This window comes from Capra hircus, chromosome 16 (genome assembly GCF_001704415.2).
Source record: "Capra hircus breed San Clemente chromosome 16, ASM170441v1, whole genome shotgun sequence".
Lineage (NCBI taxonomy): Eukaryota > Metazoa > Chordata > Mammalia > Artiodactyla > Bovidae > Capra > Capra hircus.
Genome location: NC_030823.1, coordinates 77,681,888 through 77,701,888, shown reverse-complemented (window position 1 = coordinate 77,701,888; position 20,001 = coordinate 77,681,888). Strand labels below are relative to the sequence as shown.

The 20,001-nt window shown below is 50.1% G+C and overlaps 1 long non-coding RNA gene across 1 annotated transcript; it reads right to left on the bottom strand.

The window, feature by feature from the left end:
• LOC108637796 lies at window positions 13,672-19,801 on the bottom strand. The gene is made up of 3 exons (XR_001919340.1): window positions 19,562-19,801; window positions 17,957-19,254; window positions 13,672-15,205 (listed from the first exon to the last, which is right to left on the bottom strand). It is a non-coding gene; the product is annotated as an uncharacterized LOC108637796 (long non-coding RNA).

Below are 20,001 nucleotides of genomic sequence, written 5' to 3'. Positions count from 1 at the left end.
ACCTTTGGTAGAAGTGGTGAAACCCCTTGGTGATTCTAAGTCTGGCGGGGCCTTTTTGTCTCGAACTCTGCCCAGCTACGCTGTGCCTTCTTTCATCAGGGGCCTTCTGGCCTTACGGAAAGGTCCAGACAGAAGTTGGCAGCTGGACATGATTTAGCATCGAGGCTCCGCGTTGGATGGGAGCGAAGTGACGTCGTCCTGAACCTGAGTTTCCTGTCTGTGAAGCGGTGCGCGGAGCTCCACCCCAGGGGCTGGAGCTGATGGCCTTCCTTTACCTGCCAGGCCACGCCCCGCCCACTGCGACACCCAGGGAGAGACAGGAGAGGCACTGGTTCCCGGCCCTGGAGCGGTTCCGCCCTCCGGGGGACAATGGGGTTTCTGGAGACAGGTGCGGTTGTCACAACTTGGAGCCAGGCTGTCTGCTCCTGGCGTCTTGTGGAAAGAGACCAGGGATGTCACTGGACAGCCCCCGCAGTGAAGGTTTCCCAGGCCGCCTCTATTGAGGTGACTGGGGAGCAGGCCAGGGGAGCTCCTGGAACCAATCGCTGTGTAAGAGATGCGTACGGGGCTGTGTGTGGTCAAAGACGGGCCGATTTTTACCCAGAAGCTTTGCTCAAAAGCCTCCTTGGGCCTACCTGATTCAGTGATTTCATTTTTAAGCTTGTTTTAAAGCCAGTTGCTCTCATTGTTTTAGCTGACAGTGATACTAGTTAATTGAAGGAACTTCCTGCTTCTTAAATTTTAAATTAAAATCGCTGATGGAGTATTAGAGGCATCTGGAGATTTGACTCAGCACTATAATGATTCTGGTGCATGCTGGACAATTTCTGGCTCACCATGGTGATGGATTTAGGATTATTATGTGATATTTGGAGTTTGGGATCAGCCTAGTTTCTTTAAAATTCCTTATTTATATTAATTTCATGTTTATATTGAAAGCATCAAAACAGAAACTAGTGAAGGGAGAGATAACTAATCTCCCTTTTGTTCCAAGCCTCTCTTCTCTTTAAAAAGGAAATGTCCCTTAAAGACTAGTCTTCAGCTGTGTGTGTTATCTGATAACCCCTTCACATGTGGCGTGCAAATCACTGCTTCAGATCAGCAGCAGTTCTGGACATGCATGGAGCAGGGAGGGGGCCTGTCATCTTGGGAGAAGCAGCTTATTATAGGTGACCTGGAACCGTGCTCCCTCGGCCCAAATGTCTGATTCTGGAGTTGCGTTAACCCAAAGGAGCCCGGTTAATGTGTGCCCTGTCACCCCAAGCACATGTCCTGCAGAACCCAGCTCCCGAGGTTCCACTGGCTTTTGTGGTGGTGGGGCGTTACCATTTACTGAACACCTACTTTGTGCAAGAGCCGGCATACTTTGCCTCATTTAATTCTCCCAACAAGCCTGGAAGGCAGGGTCAGGATCACTTCATCTTACTGGTGGACAGAGAGAAGGTGGCAAGGGCAGAGCGGCGGTGCGAGTGTAGCTCAGCCCAGACCCCCTGCACCTTCCACAGGGCTCCTTGCCCAGCGTGGCACCCGGCTTCCAGGGAACGGACAGACAGCTCGAGCCCCAGATTCCAGAGGCGTGAGTTCTTTGACCAGCTCCTGGAGGCAGGGCTTTGAGCCTCTGCTAAGCTGTTATAGATGACTTCTCCCCATAAGTATAAAATGAGTGCCTGCCCGGGTCTCGGGACTGCTGTGACTGTCAGAGCGGGGACAGGAAATTGCTCTGTGACAGGTAAGGCCTGTGGCCTTACTTGAAAGAGGTAGACTTGGCAGAAGTAGGCTGCGTGGATGTATAGGAGTGAAGGTTTCTATCTTTACCCTTTCTTACAGACTCTCTGCATTCCTGTCTGTGGTTCCACGCCGAGGCGGTGTTGATGCCGCTGTGCTCAGCGGTGTGTTGGCAGTTCGCAGTGTGAATAGCGGAAGCAGATAGTGCTAATAGTTGCAATTTGTACACTGGAATAGGTTTTTTGAGGAAAGGACATTTTAGAACATGAAACAGTAAGTTGCTTTCTATCTCTGCAAGGTTCGGGTTATTTTTGTGGTCTGCACTGGGTGGTGAATATAAAGGAAACCTAGTATGGTTATTACCACCTTCTGCAGTTTGTTTCCTCCAAATGTAACAATTTATAGAAAAGGTTGTCTTCTTGTTATTCACCACAGCATTCCCACTTAATAAATACTAATAAGTAGATAAGGGAAAATACAGTTTTCTTAGAAATGGGAGTTGTACGATGGTATCAAGGTTGTTAATGATACCATGCAGTTTGTTTTCAGAATAACTAATTTAGAGAGAAAATAGAAAATGGCATAGTCAAGAGTAGAAACTAGTGTTTATTACACATTAACTGTATTTTTTGATTTATCGTCTACTGAGGAATCTTTGCTGAAGCTGTTTGGTTTAGAACTTGCTTAGAGGATGAACTGGGAAACTGATGATAGAGAATATTTTTAAAAACAAGAATGTCACGTGGTTTTTTACTGCTTGTGATTATAATCTGATGACTGGTTTTTCTGGGACTTCTCATTATATAGTCAGCTCTCCCACTCAATCTTTCCCCACAAATAGTAGAAAGGAAAACAAAACTTAATGCTGGTATTTGGGGTCTGACTTCAATATTCCACATGAGTGGATGTCAGGCATAAAACACCTCATCTTGGAGGATATAGAGGCTTCTCAATGCAAACCAGCACCTTGTCATCATTATCTCATTAAGAGGGAGCTCATACTTTTTATTGCTTAAGGATTTAGTTTAACTAGGACATTTCAGAATTTTTAGCAAAACAAATTGCTTACGATACCTGTATAAGATGAATAGTAATATCGTAGTTACGTGTAACATGTTGGCCTCACTTTTGAGACTTCCCACTTTAAGATGCCGATAACACAGACATCTGTCTTTTCTAGCAGGTTTAATGCCACACACTTTTAATGATTTTCAATATTAGGTTTTTATTTAAAAATTGCCAAAAAAAGGGAAAAATACCTTAACGTTTCTAACAAGTCGATGATTCAGATATTCTGTGCTGCCAAGTAGATCCTAACCAGCCAGGGGTGTTGCAGATTTATGCCCCTGGTTGCAGGGGAGAGCAAAAGAGCGGATCCATGTGAAGCCAGTCCCCGTAGGTGAGAAGTGGATCCGTGTGAAGCCAGTCCCCGTAGGTGAGAAGCCAGTTTTACATCCCTTTCATGGTGGGCGGTGTTTCCTTTCCAGTCAAACGTAACAGACTAGGTGAATTTGGTGAAAGGCCTAAGATGATGACTTCACTCTTCAACTCAAGAATCACTTCACTTTAAGTATGTCAGTGTTCAAGATAGGGTATCACCTGTAACAGTCGGACTGTGTGCCAGGCACCGCTAGCTGATGGAGAAGCTAAGAGTCAGACGTGGCCCTTCCTCTTGACCTTAGTTAAAGTCAAGTGACGGAGGGCAGCTGCCCAGAGTGATGAGGGGGGATTGGGAGTTTCCGGGGGAGGGGGCAGGGACGTCAGGCAGGCAGGAAGCTGAGGAGTCGGGCAGGCAGCGTGGCCTCGAGGAAAGGAGGCCAGGCCTGGGCACAGCCACGACCGTGGGGCAGGTGGCACCCCCTGGCCAGGCGGCAGGACGGAACCACCTTGGGGAGGATGTCAAATGGGCAGGGAGAGGAGAGCCCTGGGTCAGGAGAGCGGCAGGTGTGGGTGGGATGGAACGGGAGGTGGAGGCCGAGGCAGTGGGGTTTAGTCCAGAGGCCGACCTTGCTGTGGGGGCCGGTCGGATGGTGCCGAGCGGGGTGTTAGGAGCTCGGGGGGCGAGGGCATGGGTGGCGGCCCCTCGGATCCAGGGGTTTCCAGGAGCACGGCAGGACTTGGTGAGGAGAGGAGCCCCTTCTAGAGCATTCCCCCTGGGGCCTGTAGATGCTTGGGAGATGTCCACCAGGAGACACGTGGGCAGGGCCGGAGCCTGACACCCTGAGGCCCAAAACAGCCTTTCAGGAGGGGAGCATTCAGGAAGTTTTTAGAAAGGAGAAGGGTGAGCCCTCCCCAGCCCCCAAACCCGATCCTTCCAAATTCTCCCCGTTTCAGGAGGCGCCTGGGTTCTCAGTCGCCCCGAGAAGAGTCCCTTGGTCTCTCCACTAACTGCCTTCCTCTTCTCCCAGCCTCCTTTTTGCCTGCAGTCTGTCTCTAGAAGGACTCAGTGTCGCTCCTCGGCTAAGGTAAACCCCAAACTTCCTGCGGGGCCCTCCCGGCCCGCGGTGGTCGCCTCTCAGAGTCTGCCCCTGCCCCCCGACAGACAGGCGTGTGTCCCTGCGGGAGCCCAGCGCAGGCTGACGGGCCCTGCCAGTCACTCTGTCCCTGCCTCGGGGCCGGGCCCGTGGCAGGTGCCCCGTGAGTGTTGAGTGAGTGGAGAAAAGCCTCCTCTTGAGAGGCCGCGGGGAGAGAGGTTGCGGTGAATGCAGGAGGTCGGGCTGGAGAGTTCCATCTGGGCTGTGCGTCCAGAGTTCACAAAGGGAGGCCTTGAAGGGAGCAGTCTGGGCAGGAGTGGGGCTCAGAGAGCCTGGGGTTTGCGGCGCCCCAGGCTGTGTAATTACGGTGTCACAGGGGAACCAAGTGTCAACAAACAGACCAGGGCTCCGTGTGGCCGAGCTGCCAACACTTCCTGTGGTTTGGGGTTCAGGTTAGGTTAGGGCATAACTGCGGGATCTTTCTGCCCCACGTTACTTTTTCATACTTTCCAGGAATATTTCATTTGGGGTTTCAGCCTGATGAGGGGTGGGGGAGAATGTTGGTTTCACTGTTTCTCCACTGCATTAGAATAGAAGCAGCCTTCAAACTCTCCCCGTGACGGCACTGTCCATCACCTATAATACAAATCAGATAGCAGATACCGTTTTCATGCAACATGTCTTCAGTATTGGGCTTCCCAGGTGGCAGTGGTAAAGAATCTGCCTGCAGTGCAGGAGACCTGGCTTCAATCCCTGGGTCAGGAAGATGCCCTGGAGGAGGAAATGGCACCTACTCCAGTGTTCTTGGTGAATCTCATGGGCCGAGGAGCCTGCTGGGTGACAGTCCACAGGGTCACAAAGAGTTGGGCATGACTGAGTGTGCGCACACACACACACACACACACACACACACACACACACACACATCTTTGTTATTGCCCTCTGATGTATTTTATTTCATCTTTGAAAAGGTACTGCAGGGGACCCACTAAAACCCAACTGGTAACTTGAAAAACGTGTTCTGGAAAGTGAGGAGCATACCTTCCCTGAATGATGGAGTGTCTTTTGTGTCTGCCTGGATCTTATCCCTTAGCGGGAATGAGGGAGAGAAATGGGCGTTTGCGACTCTAGGTTTTATGCCAACATTTCAGGGCAGCTTCTGAGTGTTTCTAACGAATAAACAAATAACCCCAAAGGCCTCTTCCCAATCCCCTTTCCTTGCTCTGTTTCCAGATGTCTGCTGCACAGGGCAGTGAGCTAGAGAATAAGTAACTAATTCTCTTCCTTGTATCCGACCTTCTGTCACACTTCATTGTCTTTATGCAAGGAAAACATCTTTTATTGCCACGCGTGCCATAGGTGGGCCTTAATTGCAAAGTTACTACGCTGTTAAAAGCTCATATAAATCATCTCATCCTAAAGAAAAGCAAATTTTAAACACTTTCATGAACTCTCCAGAGATCATGGGACAGCATTTAGAAGCAAACATATTTTAAGTTATAACCCTGTAGGTGCACAGAGTCCGTTAACAGTGTGAGCCAGGAGGCAGAAGATAAAACTCTAGAGCAGAAGGAGGATTTGGTAGCATTTTTACCTCACCAGAAGAAAAAAGTTTATGTATATGTTTCTTTTGCTTTTTCTGGTTATCAAGATAACAAATGTTCATTGCTAAGAAGTTGGAAGATTTAAAAAAAAAAAAAGCATTCAACGTTTAGAAAACTTTTTAATCAGCGTTTCGTCGAGTTTCAGTTTTCCCTATGCCTGTGCAGTTTTTGTCCTTTGTATGATTTTTCTGTGTATTTTTAAACATCTGGTTTTTGCTTCCCTGTTACTGGTTGTTGGTAATTTTTCACTGTTGTGATGGTGAAACATATGAAGCTGTGAATGCCTTTGTGTCTAGCTGTTTGTTCCTGTCTCTGATTACTTTACTGCACTGAGTCTGTAAGTGTAGGTTAGAGTTTGAACATTCTCAAGGTTCTCACACTGCTAAGTTCGCCTCCAGAAACGTGTGTGCGTGCTCTCTCAGCTTCACTGTCTGAAAGTGCCCAGCTTGTGCCCAGTCTCGCCAACTCCAGATAGTTCTTCCTGAGAAATGTTGCCATTTTGATTAAGGGGAAATTCAGTCCTTTTTCTCTGCATTTTCATGATTATTTTATTGGCATTTTTTTGTTAATGGGTTTTTCCTGTGTTTTGATTTAAGACATCATGCAAGTTAAACACACCGTTAATGTCCCATCCCTTTGAAATGGACTAAACTTTCTCATACAGCCGGTTGTTTAAATTAGTATAATTTTGCTGGCGGTCAATTACGTCAAAAGTCTTAACATATTCAGAGAGCATTTGAGCTACCAGTTAATCCTGGGGTGAGTTCTGTGGGAGTGCTGTGGGTGTGACGGTGATGCTCACCCAGCACTGTTTGCAAGTGGGAGATGGAAGCACTCTAGATGTGCAGACAGGCTGACTAGCCCTCTGTTTCTAGAGTGCAATCATTAACAGTGATTTTGTGAGGAGCTCCTGGTGGCCTAGTGGTTGGGATTCTGCGCTTTCACTGCCGTGACCTGGGTTCAGTCCCTGGTCAAGGAACAGATCCTGTAAGCCGCACAACGCTTAAAAAAGTGATTTCATAGAAATGGGAGAATGCTCGATATTGATTCAGTTTGTTAAAAAAAAAAAGCAAGGAGCTGTAAAATAAAGTATAGGATCATTCCTTTGTTCTTTTTATAAGAACAAGCACGTAGAGAAAAGTCTGGAAGGCCTGGCTGTGTTGTGTCTGGCTGATGGGATTGTGGGTGGCTTTCTCCCCAAGTCTCTGTGTACTTGCGCGTTCTAATTTGTCTACATCGATACTTGTTATGTAGAGATTAAATTTCTGCAGAAGGCAACAAAAGGAAGTGGCCAAAGCTTCCTAAAGCGTCAGTGTTGTCAGAAACAAAAGCAGCTTCGGCCTTAAGTTACAGAGAAACTGGTACAGGGTCGCTCTAGTTGGAATATTACTGTCTGCTTAAAATAAGCTAATACAAAGTTTCTTTAAATTTAACCCTCACAATTTAGTTGGAATAGTGTTTGTTCCATCTGGAGCTAGTGCGGAATATAAATTCACCTTCGTGATTGTTGGTAGGCCTGTGTTACTACGCTAATCCAGCAGCTTCTGGGCTTTGTAGGACGTGTGTCCTCGTTCCTCTGAGACACACAGAGACAACATATTACAGCGTGCTTAGGCTATCTTCAGAGTTTCTCTAAATTCTAGAATAGTTGTAGGATGGTTCTGTGTATGGCAGTGAATTCTGTACCTTTTTGAAGGAAAAAAAGATTATTAAAGAGAGTGAACCGACGTGGTTTTCTCTCTCTCTCTTTTAAGTCTGTCTTTTTTAAACGTTTTATTTGTATGGAGCACATTTGATTCACAATGTTGTGTTACTTCAGGTGTAGAGCAGTGTGATCCAGCCCTCCATACACACATATCTATTATCTTTCAAATTATTTTCCCATTTAGGGTTGTTACGTGATACTGAATGGGCTTTCTCTAACCACATGAATATGAAAGAGTGTGATGCAAACTTGTACTTGTGTTCGGCCTCTGTCTGCAGTAGAGCTGATGTGCTGCACTCCTTAACACTCCTGTGCAGCATGGCTGGGGGCCTGCTCTCGTTTCTGTCCTCGCTGGAGCTGCGTGTCACCTGCGTTCTATTTTTCACACGGCTGTTAGTGTGCACTAGTTACCCAGAGCCACATGGGAGTATCGCGTATGTGGAACACGCTGCGTGGCTGGAGACAGGTTACCCCGAACTTGGTGATGTGTAGCTAGGTGGAGTCGTCCACTGACTGGAGAAAAGTGTAAAGTTTGCTTAACTCCCCAAGAGCTCTTGCATTAGAAACCTTCCTAGGGAATCTCAGTGCACTCTTTCAAAGATGGTTTATGCTGAATCCCACTACCGACCAACTTGTAACTAGAAGCCACAAGCAAACTGTAAAGCAACTGGACAAAGCTTTCTGTTTGTCGGGTCAGCTCTTCTGTTGGGCTTTCCTTCCCGCTCTCCCCAAGCGCTGGCTCCTGATCACCCTGGGTCGCTGTGTGGCTCCTGCGGTGAGCTGTGTTTGGCTTGCACGTCTGTTGTGGAGAGGCGCTCGCGGGCCCGGTGTTTCCTCTGGGATGTGTAGTCCGCTCGTCTCATGCTGCACCTCCTTCAAAGGGAGCTATTTGTGATGTGCACCACGGCTGTTTCTTACTTTATTTCTTCCAGTTAAATTTATTTAATATTCCTGTGTAGAGCTTGGTCCTTTAGAGAGTAGAAACATACAAAACGGTCAGCAAGGAGTGCAGCCGTGTGTCAGGGTGTTGGGCTGGGCAGGGCAGCCTCCATCAAGTTGAATGTGGCTAGACCTCAGGGAGGGGAAGGATCTGAACTTGACCTTCCCGGAGGGCTCACCTTCTGACATTCTTTGAAATGTGTTCTGACTAAGAGATCTGTCAAAGAACAGATCAGTAGGTAAGTAAAGATTCGCTGAGTGCCAAAGCAAGGATTGTGTCTGACTTACACAGGTATGGTGAGTTCAGACCTCCTTCAGTGTTGTTAGCATTCAGGAGGCGGAGCGGGTCAGCACGTGTACGGCAGAGCCCAGGGCTGCGCGGATGAGGGCGGTAATGTCCTGGCTGTCAGAGGATACAGCCAGCACCTCTGAAGCCGGTTTCCGAAGAGAAGGTGTACAGGATAGTTTTATGAATAATTACTGCGGAAGTGCTAAGGAAAGTGAAGGTATCCTGAGGACATAGCTTGTAAGCCGTCTCAGAGCACCACGACTCCCCATCAACTCCCAGCTGGGTGGACCAGCCACTGGATACGGCTGACCCCTTTCCTGTTTCTCCGCTGCTTTTCTTGACGTAAACAAAAACCACAATGTTTTTATACTCATTCTGCATTTCGAGGAACACCCAGATTACTCATGCTTCTGAGAACAAAGCCGAAGTCTGGGTTGAAATGTGATCTAGATGTGAAAATGTGCGTGTTCTCTGATTGGATCCCTCAGTCCAAGAATTTGCTTTAGAATCTGATAGATGTGTGTGGTGTTTCTTTTGACAGTCTCCCTACACACGAGTCATACCTCGTGTCCCACAGAAGGAGCATTAAAGAGAAAAAATTATGCGATTTATCAGATGAAATATTCGCCACTGAAAAGTATAAATGTGAAGTGTCTGGCAACATGGAAGAGATAAAGCATAAAGGACAAAAGCTCCAATAGAATGTATGCTTTGCATGCAATTTAAAATTACGTTTGGGAATTCCCTCAGTCCACTGGTTCAGTTCAGTTCAGTCGCTCAGTCGAGTCTGATTCTTTGCGACCCCATGGACTGCAGCACGCCAGGCTTCCCTGTCCGTCCCCAACTCCCAGAGCTTACTCAAACTCATGTCCATGGAGTCCGTGATGCCATCCAACCATCCCATCCTCTGTCGTCCCCTTCTCCTCCTGCCTTCAACCTTTCCCAGCATCAGGGTCTTTTCCAATGAGTTGGCTCTTTGCATCAGGTGGCCAAAGTTTTGGAGTTTCAGCTTCAGCATCAGTCCTTCCAATGAACACCCAGGACTGATCTCCTTTAGGATGGACTGGTTGGATCTCCTCGCAGTCCAAGGGACTCTCAAGAGTCTTCTCCAACACCACAGTTCAGAAGCATCACTTCTGTGCTCAGCTTTTGTTATGGTCTAGCTCTCACATCCGTCCATCTGTACAGTCCAGTGGTTAGGACTTGGGGTTTTCACTGAGGTGGCCCAGGTTCAGTCCCTGGTCAGGGAACTAAACCACAAGCTGGGGCAAAAAGACCCCACTTTTCTTAGTTGGAGTGATGAGTTAGTTTGGTGCAATGCCAGTACGTCCCCTAAATGCCTTCCCTTCTTTCCATCCACAGTTCAGGGAACGCAGGGTGCTTCCCCTGCACTCAGTGGCACTAGAGCTGAACCAGCCGTGCAGTTATAGAGGCCGGCGTCGAAGCTCCCATTTCTGATCAGAAAAGGCCCCATTAGGTAACAGCATCCTTTCCTGAGAATCCAGACATAATGAAAAACTAGAGTACCCTAAAGTCACTCGGTTAGGGCAAAAAGAAGAAATCTTGGGTTTCTATAGATTCACTGTCGAGTTAGTGGATTGGGTATGCTCACTATACCCGTGATAATGAGAAGCGGGGCAGGACCTTTATACTTACTTGGTAAGTTGAATAGACTTGCAGGCGATGCTATAGCTGGAATCTTGCAGGTTTTAATACATTAATTTTAAAAAATACATACACTTGTAGGAATGTAGGCCATACCTTAAATCTGAGAGCACTTTGAACTGTTCAGATCTTTCCTAGAATCTGCCTTCAGTGAGAAGACTTGGATGGTTCCTCCACAGAGAATAAAGTCACTTAAGTTAGAAAGCCTCTTTCTAAATCTCACTTAGAAACAGATAGCAGTGGAGAGTAAGCAGTCTGAGAGCGTGTTTGCACAGCTCTTCCTGGAACTCCTGATGAGCTGTTTACCTCACCCTCAGATCCAGTATTCTTTCAGTCTTTCATTCATTCTTAAGAGTTTGAATATCTGCCAGGTCCCAGGCACTGTGTTAGGTGCTGGAAGGTGCTGATAAACTAGGACAGCAAGGGTCTGCTCTCCGGCGGGAGTAACAGATGGAGAACAGCAAACGAGATAACCGGACTGTGATAAGTGCTGGGAGGAGCGAGCCGGGACCCCGAGCCGGGCGCGGGTGCAGGGTGCTTTACAGGGGACCCTAGGAGGAGTGGCAGTGGGCGTCCCCGAGCAGCCTCGGAGCCCACTCCTGCTCAGAGCTGAGACGGTGAATTAGGGGCGCAGGAGGTTTAGGTGGGACTGGCTGGGGGCTGGGAGTGTGCTCAAGGCCTGGTGGTCGCTGTGACTGAGAGCCTTGTGAAACTCGAACGTGACCCAGTCTACAGAGATGGCCTCCTTAGCCCCCGTTTGGTTTTTTTAATATTGTCTCTGCCTTTTAAGGAGAAGGCAGTGGCAACCCACTCCAGTACTCTTGCCTGGAAAATCCCATGGACGGAGGAGCCTAGGAGGCTGCAGTCCATGGGATCGCTGAGGGTTGGACACGACTGAGCGACTTCACTTTCACTTTTCACTTTCATGCATTGTAGAAGGAAATGGCAACCCACTCCAGTGTTCTTGCCTGGAGAATCCCAGGGACAGGGGAGCCTGGTAAGAGGCCATCTATGGGGTTGCACAGAGTCGAACACAACTGAAGTGACTTAGCAGCTGCCTTTTACAGGCAGCGTCTGTACCTGAATTTTAACACCCAGGTTTTGAATACGGTGTGTATGCAGCATCCTTTCTGGGGTGGGGTCTGTCTTCTGACTTGTGAAGGCAGGTCAGCGTGCTTCCACAGCCTCACATTGCACACCGTGTTTCTATTCTTTATCTGTGCCTTTATTCATTAGTTATTCCACACATTTATAGTAAACTTGCTGCTGCTGCTAAGTTGCTTCAGTCGTGTCTGACTCTGCACAACCCCACAGACGGCAGCCCACCACGCTCCCCATTCCCTGGGATTCTCCAGGCAAGAACACTGGAGTGGGTTGCTATTTCCTTCTCCAGTGCTTGAAAGTGAAAAGTGAAAGTGAAGTCTCTCAGTTGTGTCTGACTGTTCACGACCACATGGGCTTCAGCCCACCAGGCTCCTCCATCCATGGGAGTTTCCAGGCAAGAGGACTGGAGTGGGTTGCCATTGCTCCTGGACAGGCCACAGTGAACAAAATAAGCGGCATCTGACTCAATTCCTTTCTTTTCCTTTCTGATTTCATCCTCATATCCTGCAATGTCACTGTGTAACATCGTATGCGGAAGGCAGTCTTTATGTGACGTAAACAGATGTGCTTTACATTCTCTTGCTCTCAGCACTTGAGCATGTTTGGGGGTCCCTGGCGGCCCAGCGGTCAGGACTTGGCGCTTCCCCTGCAGGGGCTCAGGCTCCGTCCCTGGTCTGGGAACTGAGGTCACGATGTGTGCGTGCTCCGTCGCTTCAGTCGTGTCTGACTCTGCGACCCCAGGGACCGTAGCCTGCCAGGCTCCTCTGTGTGTGGGATTTTCCAGGCAAAAACACTGAAGGGTTGCCATTCCCTTCTGCAGGGGAGCTTCCCTACCCAGGGATCGAACCCATGTCCTGCATTGCCAGGCGGGTTCTTTACCACTAGCACTACCAAGATCCCGCGTGCCGTGTGGACGAAAAAAACCCTTTTTTTTTTTTTTAAATTTTTATTGGTGGTGGTTGTGTTCTTTGGGGTGTGGGTAATGGAACTTTTATTAAGGTGGTTTGGGTGTGTGAGATACTCAACACTTGGGCCATTAGAGCGCCCTTCTTTGTTTGGGAGCGTGTAACCACTTGTCCCTGACGGATTGTGCGGTCCTGACAGCTGGCAGGAAGATCAGCTCTAAACATTGCGAGATAAATCATTTCCACATTCTTGCTTAAGTGGCCATTTTAGTGTGAGAAGCACATTTTCTGCGGAGGGCCAGCACCAGTGTCTCCTTGACCCAAGGTCACAGCAGTTTTTGAACAACAGAGGCAGGACGGCTCAGGAAGAGCTCCACAGATAAGAAGAGATCCCAGAGAATTTCAAGTTTTCCCTTTGAAGAACTAGTGGAAAAACACTTATTTGAAACCGTGTAAGTCACATCCATCAGTGATATCAATAGGGACTCTTATTTACTGACACACCAGGATGACTGTGTCTGGGTTTCCTAAGCCTTGGCTGAGCCATAGGTGTTCTCCCAAGATACCTGAGTTCAAAGAGCTCAAGACACTGAGACAAACCTACAGAATTTAGTAGATCCCCCATCCTTAGTGCTTTTTGTAGCAGATGCGCACGGTCGCGCTTCATGTGGAAACACTGGTGACCAGCTTCTGCGTGGACGCCACTGTAGTGTTAAGGCCCCTCCCTGCACTGCCTCTTCCTGCCCTGTCCATACAGACAATGAATCTGATGAATCCGCTCTCTGCATCCCCTCCTCTGCACCTCCCCGAGGAGAGCAGTAGATGGGTCCCGGAGGAAGCTGCTCTTCCCCGGGGGGTGAAAAGTCTGCTTTTGAGAAACAAACGTCAGAACAGGTCTCACTGCTGTGGACCTTCCTCCCTTTGGGTGCAGGATCCAAAGTCGAGACTAGGGAGGGCTTACTGGCCTCCCAGAGGGTGCGTGCGGTGGCTGAACGGGGCGGACCCGGAGACTTCCACAGACCGGTCCTCTTTGGAAGTGGGAGGGGCCTGCACCCGGGTTCCCCGGCCGAGGGCCTGCGCTTCCTGCCTCGAGCCGGGAGCCCGTGTGATCATACCGTGTCCGACCGCCATGTTGACCCCGGCATCGTCCCCATATCATGACACTCTTCTTAATTCCCATTAATGGCTCTGTAATGAAGAGACGGGCACCATAATTAACAGATTTCCTGTTATTGGACATTTAGGTGGTTTCAGATTTTGTAGGGAACATCTTTTTCTTTTGGCTCATCTCTGCAGGTCTGTTTCCAGCTGTAAGCTTCCTGTGTCAAAGGGAACAGACATTTTTATGACTCTTGATACACACCATTAAATTGCTTTACAAAAGGTCTGACCTTTTCTTTGCACAACTTGAAAGGTGACTCATCAGCTGTGAGCCAGCACTCCGATTCTGGGCAGTTAATTATTATTCCCATATTAGGCAGAGAGAGAGTCCTGGGCCCATCTGAATTTCTCCTAATTGCTTTCATTACACAGAGCTGACTTGTTGAGAAAAACGTCCTGGCCATGGGATATTCCAAACAACCGACCATCACTTTTGAAAAGCTTGGACCCATCCCAACTTTTGTAATCATTTCCCAGAGCTGTTCGTATTTCTTTTGGCAGAGATCATCTGTGGTCAAAGGCAGCTGAGTGGTGAAGTCCTGGGGTGAGCTGGTCAAGGTGCCTATTTTAGCATTAGGTTGGCAGCCTGTGGCCAGGTGTCTGGGTATTTTGAGAGAAGTAATTTTGAAAAGTAATTTGCAAATCATAACTGTGAATAGCATCAGAAGAGTCATCTGCAGGCCTTCCGTAGAAATTCTTTCTCTCTTTCTCTGTCTCCCTCCCTGCCCCCTGCATCACCCAGAGGATAATCATGTTTCCGTGAAAGCATCAGGATGGCAGGGACGTCAGGATGCTTGCACACATCACAGCACCTGAGCTTTGCAGCAGACTGCTTGACCTGGGTTCCCCCTCTGACGAGCAGGGATGTTGGAAATAGGAGTCCCAGAGTCCCTGGGAGTTTTCAAGTTTTTTGTCTGCCGGGTGACACCAGTCACATCTACATTTTTGTAGCCAAATATACAGGTTTCCTCTTCACTGGTGGCGCTGTCAGGCAGCAGCGGAGAACAGGATGTGAGACAGAAAGCGATGTGTACAGTCTTCCACTTCCACCGAAAGGCTTCACAGCCTGTACAGTTAGGGCTCCGGGCGAAAACTATTTCTGGCCTATAGAATGAAGACCTTGTAGCTACCTGTGGCTTGAATTTACTTAGGCCATCCTCGTTCCTCATTAATATGGTGAACACAGAACCAAGGGGAAAAGGGAGAAGAGCCTTCGCTCCTGCCCAGCGGGTTAAGAGGAAGTTGGCCCAGGCCTAGGGACTGGCCTGGAATGCGCTGGCCATGACTGTTTGCTGACGGCAAACATTTCAGCATAAAATTAGCGCTCTTGGCAGCAGCACCTTCAGACCTGAAGGCCAACTGTATTGTCTTTAGCACATTGTTGTCAGCCACTCAGTCGTGTCTGGCTCCTTGCGACCCCGTGGACTGCAGCACGCCAGGCCTCCCTGTCCGTCACCAACTCCCAGAGCTTGCTGAAACTCGTGTCCGTGGATTCAGCGATGCCATCCAACCATCTCATCCTCGTCGTCCCCTTCTCGTCCCGCGTTCAATCTTCCCCAGCATCAGGGTCTTTTCCAGTGAGTCGGCTCTTGGCATCAGGTGGCTGGAGTATTGGAGCATAGCATTTGGAGAATCTAAAAGCAATTTGATAAGAGAGACAGGCCATTTAGGGGAGAAGATAAAGGGTGAAAGTCGGGCATAGGGCTCACTTCCTGTGAGCAGGACTGAATTAATTTTCATTTGCTCTGTCATCAAAGTAATGATTCTCATTTCCTCCTAAGAAGGCACAGAATCAAAAGAGATTTAATCAGGAGGCTGCGTTGTCACCAGGTGGCCCTATACGAAGGATTTTCTGCTGCTGACGGAAACCCCCCTTGCGAGGCAGAGAGAGGCTCTCTCCAGCTGACCTGGGCAACTCCCCTCACCGCTGTGTCCACACTGGGCCGTGTGTCGCTGTGTGATCAGCACCAGAGCAGGGAGAGCGTGCACCCGCCCCCTGCAAGTGCGGAGACAGAGTTCAGAGAGGAAAAGAACCTGCCTGCCATGCAGGAGACCTGGGTTCGATCCTGGGGTCGGGAAGGTGCCCTGGAGAAGGCAAAGGCAAGGCACTCCGGTATTCTGGCCTGGAGGACCCCACAGACAGAGGAGCCTGGTGGGCTACAGTCCAGGGGGCTGCAAGGAGTCGGACGCGGCTGAGGGACTGACTCCAGGCCTCAGCGCTCCCCAGGGGATATCTGCAGAAGGGCTGAGATGCTTCGAAATAGTTTTTAGCACCATCATGAAATCTACATTCTTTCCTCCAATTCCGCTCTCTCCCCCCCCCCACCCCCACCCCCCCGCCCCAGTGCCAGGCACTGTTTCAGGATTAGGAATAGTGGTGTGAGCAAAACAGACAAGGCTCTGCCCTGCTGGAGGCGAGAGACAATAAACAAGTAAACAAACAGGGTTTATCAGATGGAGATAAGTGCTCTAAAGGAAAGGCTGGAGACAGCGGGTTTGGGACAGGACTTTCCGGGCAAATAAGGGTGGATCCACCCGCCCTCCTGGGAAGACACTGGGGTGTGTCCTGCAGGAAGTGCAGGGGTTCTGAGCTTGTGACAGGAGAGTGTGAGTTAAAGGCCCTTGGCAGGATGAGATGGTTGGATGTCAGCACCGACGCCATGGGCATGAGTTTGAGTAAGCTCCGGAAGGTGGTGAAGGACAGGGAAGCCTGGCGTGCTGCCGTCCATGGGATCACAAAGAGTCGGACACGACTGAGCGACTCAGCAACAACACAAAGGCCCTTGGCAACAGTGTCCTCGGTAGTGGCCCCTGCAGAGGCCAGAGTCGCTCCTGGCTAGAGTGGACAAGGAGAGTGGTGGGGACTGGCCAGGGCGGTGGGTGGGGCAGCCAGGCCCTGGAGAGCGCACCGCAGGTGACGATAAGGACATTCTTTGGCTTTTGTTTTGAGTCAGAAGGGAAGCCATCGGGACTCTGAGCGGAGGCACGGCTGTGCCTGCCTGCCGGGCAGTGTTTGTGGCGGACAGACTCGGGAAGGGGGCGCCCGGGCGCGGGGTGGGTGAGGCACGCAGAGCTGTTCTTCCCAGTGTGCTGGCCTCCAGCCGTGGCGGCGGTCTCCATGCGAGGAAACTGGAGTGTTTTCTCTTTTCATTAAAAGTTTATATCCTCAGGAATTCCCTGCTGGTCCAGTAGTTAGGACTTTCACTCTCAAGGGCCCAGGTTCAATCGCTGGTTGGGGAACTAAGATCCCGCAAGCTGTGCAGCCAAAAAAAAAAAAAACTGTATAATTCTCATCCCCGTGTTTTCAGCACTCACCTCCCACACGTAGCATTGATCGTGTCTCCTGCGATAACAGTGGGATCACGTCCACGGGGGCCTCCCCAGTGGCCCAGGGGTTAAGACTGCATGCTTGCACTGCCAGGGGCTCTGGTTCCGTCACTCATGGGGGGGACGAAGACCCCATGTGGTGAGGCCAAAATCATGCCTGGGTCACTTCCACAACCACAGACATTTCCATCAGACGGGGCCGACCTGTTGGCCTCTGTGGGGGCCCACCTGAAGGTTTCAGGCAGAGGAGGATTTCGCTCCGGGCTGTGATCACCGGGCTGCTGTGTGGAGAACAGACTGTAACCCAGCACTGGGGGGAGCAGGGGGCCGTTAACTGGCCGGACAAGCGATGACTGTCTTGGATGAAACGTCCTGGCGTGGTGGGGAGACACAGTTGGTCCAAAGGTATTCTACAGGCAGGACCGAGAGTCTCTTCCAGTGCAGTCGCTGTGTGATTGGAGATGAAGGTGGTGGAAGTGCCTTGGGTGATGGTGAGGAGAGATTGCAAAGGCAGCGCTGGAGGCGGGTATAGCAGGGGCAGGCAGGTAGGGGAGGGTCGCGGGCCTCCTGGGCTCAGGGGGAAGGCAGGACCGTGGCTGGAAGGAGGCCGCCCCTTGGGAGAGCTGAGCGTGGAGACGGGTGGTGCAGAGCGAGCTGAAGGCACAGACAGAGCCCAGGCGCTGGCCGCGTTGGGGCCTGTTGGTTCTGGTGCTCGGGAGCACGGCTCCCGTTAAAAGTCTCTGTCTATTGTTTTGTTTGTTTGGCTGTGCTGAGCGCGGGCTTTCTCTAGTTGTGGCCGGGGGGCTCCTCTCTGGTTGCCGCTTCTCGCTGCGGAGGCTTCTCTCGTCGTGGAGCGGGGCTCTGGGGAGCGCGGGCTGAGGTAACTGGGGCACACTGGCTGAGCTGCTCTGCGCCGTGTGGCATCTTCCTGGACCAGGGCTCAAACCCGTGTCCCCTGCATGGGCAGGCAGACTCTACCCACTGAGCCACCGGGTAAAGCCCCCCCGCCCCGCCCAGTCTCCCTTTTGAGGTTCTCTGGCAGGATTTGAACTGCTCACCTGCAAGCTGAGGGGAAAGAGGTGCTCGAGTCCCTCCAGGGCTGATGGCTTCCAGCTCCGCTTCGTGGGAAACACAAAGGGATTGGCCAGAGGGAGGTGATTACGGATCCCAGAGTCTACTGAGGGAGGAGAGAAGGGCAAGAAGCAGAGAGTTGGTCAAGAGGAGGGAGCAGGCTGGGGGTGGGGGTGGGGGTGGCGGGTCAGGTTCCTGAGAACAGGCAGAGCTGGAGAGCAGGCAGGTGGGAGAAGCAGGTACTTGTCCAGGAGCCAATGGCCGGTCCGCTCAAGGGTGCTGGCGGCGGGTCAGGCCTCCAAAACGCAGGCAGAAACGTCTCATCCTGGGCTGACTTGCCGAGTCCTGGGATCCGAGGACTCTACCAAGTCTTCAGATGCTGCCTCGGTAGGTTTGGTACCCGGACTCCAGAGAGCCTGTGGCTAGAGCCCAGAGACCCGCCCCCTGCTCCCAGGCCCATCATCAACTGGCCTGTCCCTACAGGCCTCGAGGAACGGACTTTGCTGGCTCTTCCAACTCTAATCTGGGATTCTGTGACCTCATTATAATTACAGTCTTTCCCCAAACACTGACCTTCCACATGGACTCTGAGGCATTTGCCTGTTAAAGTCTGCAGTTTGGGAAATATTTATCTGCCCCCACCACCTTCTGGATCAGTGAACTTTTGGAAAGCTGCCTTCGGATCTGGTGACCATGTGGCCACGTGAGAGGGTGTGGGGGAACTCTCGCCCACCAGCATCTGGACCTGGCGTCCTTCGGTCCTAGATGGTGGGCCCCTTTCCCTGATTTTCTCTATAACTCCCTCACCTAACAGGCGTTTCTCTGTTACTCTTGTTAGAGCTCTATAGGGGAGCTCCTGCAGCAGAAATGATAGAGGCTGTCCCTCTCAGAAGCAGATGCGATATGGTGACCCGTGTATCCCTGTGAACATCTGAGCATTTCATTGATATTTATTGAGGAGCGATTCCAGGAGGGCCCCCCACTCCCGCCCCTCCATCACTCTTCCTGCTCTGGGGTAGAGAGAGAATTGAGAACAATCCAAGGTAAATCTTTAACAAGACGGTCTAGCTTGGGCTTGGTAGGCTCGACTGAAGTAAGAGGTGGTTTTTCACTAAAATAACTGCACTGTTTGCACAAGTTTCCCCCTTGGAGTTTTCTAGGGTCATTAGAATGATCTCACCGCCTCACCTGCTTTTAAACGGGGCGAGCCTCTGGAGGGACGGAAAACAAAAGCAGGGTGTTGAAATGCAAATAGACCACTCTGGTTCCAGTCCCGGCGGCAAGGCTGCAAAACAGAGCCAAAGCTGACAACCCGGTCCCCACAGAGCTCTGGGGAAGGGCTCTAGAAAAATCTCCCAAGGTATATTTCTTTTCACACACTGGAGCCCCGAGGTAGGTAAGAAAAACAAAACAAAATAAAAACAAACAAGGGGGTCCATACTTGAGGTCTGCCAGTGCCAGCTGAATGGCTAATTGTTTCTTGTTTTCGCTCCCTCCCCCTCCCCCCCCTTTTTCCCCCGCCTGAATAGATAATCCTTACAAAACATCTATTCATTCTACAAGTGAAAATTTCAGGAATACTGGATACTGACCTTGGCAAGACTAACGGGCCGAGGCTGAGTGATGGATTTGTGTGCGTTGTGGCTGACGTGCGTCTTGGTGCTTTGTACGCCAGTGTGAGAATATCTTAGCAAAGGGAAAGGAAGGTCTGTGGCGTTTTAATTAATGACAATGATGAGGGCTTGAACTTGTAGGTAAAATTATGACAAAGTGTTATTTTTATAGCTGATTTTTTTATTGTGTTTGTTGCCTCAAGAAAGGACCTGCTGGTAATTAATGTGGCTCCCTTTTCTATTTTAATGTTGCTATTCTCTGATATATAATAATTACAAGGGAAATAAGGAGGCAATACAGCCTAGTAAAAAGAATACACTTTATCAGATTCTTAATGGCTAAATTGGGCTCTTGTTTGATTTCTGCTGTCATCTAGCTGTAGGGTAACTTTAGGTAAGTTATTTAGCCTTTTTTTTTT